The sequence below is a fragment of the Mus caroli genome, unplaced genomic scaffold (genome assembly GCF_978045245.1).
Source record: "Mus caroli unplaced genomic scaffold, Mus_caroli_1 scaffold_14, whole genome shotgun sequence".
In the NCBI taxonomy this organism is placed as follows: Eukaryota; Metazoa; Chordata; class Mammalia; order Rodentia; family Muridae; genus Mus; species Mus caroli.
The window spans coordinates 112,220,129-112,222,863 of NW_028227269.1; positions in this window are offsets into that span (position 1 = coordinate 112,220,129).

The window sequence follows — 2,735 nt, forward strand, 5'->3', positions numbered from 1 at the left end:
CAAGGGTGCTGAGGCAGGAGTGGGTGGTTGGGTGGGTGAGCCCCTTCACAGAAGAAGGGGGAGTGGGACAGAATGCATTGTTCTTGGAAGGGAAACCAGGAAGGGGAGCATTTGAAATGTAAATAAATAAAATAAACTATTTTAAAAATAAGAAAATAAATCACAGTTTTTATTTCTTAAAAAAATAGTAATCTAAATGTTGGTTCTGATATATGTTAGCTCTAAACCACTTCCTATTCATCTTATTTCACCACCAACTGGTCCTGAGTAACATGACAGTGCATGATTTACATTTAATATTGTGTAGAGCTGTTTAACTTAGTGTTGTGTGTTCAGATCCAGGATTCTAATATTCACATCAGTCTGATTTCCAAAACACCCTCAATTTGATGATCCATTATGTTGGAGCCCATAGCCAACACTGCTTCTCCAAATAACACTTCTCTAGCTCAAATGTGAGACATTAGGTTCTTCCATTCAGCATCAAGTCCCAGTTTTCTCAACTGGAGTGCCACTGAAGTTTATTTGAGCCATAATTGTAACAATGTTATTATATGCACATTTAGACTTCAGTCCATGTATTATTTTCTGACACATTGAGTAGAAATTAATTTAAGATCTTCTATCCCTGGTCTCTCAGAGACCAGTCCTCATGGGAGAGCTCGTGGGCCACAGAAGGAACAGCAGAGCTTCTTGGACAGAGACCTTCGGGCCTTCATCCTCAGCCAGGAGACAGAGCTGAGACTCAGACCTCTGGGTACCTTCCTCAGTAGAGGACAGTTGGCCTCCAGGGAGGGCACTGACCCAGGGACTTAGGTGAGATCACCATCTTCTATCCCGGGTCTCTCAGAGACCAGTCCATGCAGGAGAGCACACTAGCCACAGAAGCAACAGAGCTTCTTGGACAGGGTTCCTTCAGACCTTTATCCTCAGCCAGGAGGTAGAGCTGAACCTCAGATATCTGTGTACCTTACCTGTCAGAGGAGATCTTGCCTGCAGCAAGTGCTCTGATCCCTGGGACTCGGGAGAGAGTTGGACTCCAAGGATTGCCTACAGAGGCTAAAAGAATCACAGAAGGAACAACCTCCAGCCAGAGAAAGCTAGAATATATAATACCAGAGATTACCAGATGGCGAAGGGCAAATTTAAGAATCTTACTAACAGAAACCAAGACCACACTTGGCATCAATAGAACACAGTACTCCCACCACAGTGAGTGCTAGATACCCCAACACACCTGAAAAGCAAGATTTGGATTTAAAATCATATCTCATGATGCTGGTAGAGGACTTTTAAGAAGGGCATTAATAACTCACTTAAAGAAATACAGGAGAACACTGCTAAACAGGTAGAAGCCCTTAAAGAGAAAACAGAAAAATCCCTTAAAGAATTACAGGAAAATATAAGCAAACAGGTGAAGGAATTGAGCAAAGTCATCCAAGATCTAAAAATGGAAGTAGAAACAATAAGGGAAACTCAAAGGGAGACAACTCTGGCGATAGAAATCCTAGAAAAGAAATCAGGAACCATAGATGGGAGCATCACAAGAAGCATACAAGAGATGGAAGAGAGAATCACAAGGGCAGAAGATTCCATAGAAACCATGGGTACAGCAATCAAGAACTTGCTCTTGTGAGACTAGGCTGGGGCCTAGCAAACACATAAGTGGATGTTCACAGTCAGCCATTGGATGGATCACAGGGCCCCCAATGGAGGAGCTAGAGAAAGTATCCAAGGAGCTAAAGAGATCTGCAACCCTGTAGGTGCAACATTATGAACTAACAAGTACCCCGGAGCTCTTGACTCTAGCTGCATATGTATCAAAAGATGGCCTAGTCGGTCATCACTGGAAAGAGAGGCCCATTGTACATGCAAACTTTATATGCCCCAGTACAGGGGAACACCAGGGCCAAAAAATGGGAATGGGTGGGTAGGGAAGTGGGGGGGGAGGGTATGGGGGACTTTTGGGATAGCATTGGAAATGTAATTGAGGAAAATATGTAATAAAAAAATATTAAAAAAAAAGAACTTGCAAAATGCAAAAAGATCCTAACTCAAAACATCCAGGAAATCCAGGACACAATGAGAAGACTAAACCTACAGATAAGAGGAGTAGATGAGAATGAAGATTTTCAATTTAAAGGGCCAATAAATATGTTCAACAAAATTATAGAAGAAAATTTCCTTAACCTAAAGAAAGAGATAGCCATGAACATACAAGAACTCCAAATAGACTGGATCAGAAAAGAAATTCCTCCTGACACATAATAATCAGAACAACAAATGCACTAAATAAAGAGACTATTAAAAGCAGTAATGGAAAATTTTCAAGGTACATATAAAGGCAGACATATTAGAACTGTACCAGAATTCTCACCAGAGACTAGGAAAGTCAGAAGATCTTGGGCAGATGCCATACAGACTCTAAGAGAACACAAATGCCAGCCCAGGCTATTATACCCAGCAAAACACTCAATTGCCATAGATGGAGAAACCAAAGTATTCCATGACAAAACTAAATTCACATAATATCTTTCCACGAATCCAGCCCTGCAAAGGATAATAAAGGGAAAACTCCATCACAAGGAGGGAAACTATGCCCTAGAAAAAGCAAGAAAGTAATCCTTTAACGAACTTAAAAGAAGATAGGCACAAGAACAGAATCCCAACTCTAGCAACAAAAATAACAGGAAGTCACAATGACTTTTTCTTAATATCTCTTAATATCAATGGAC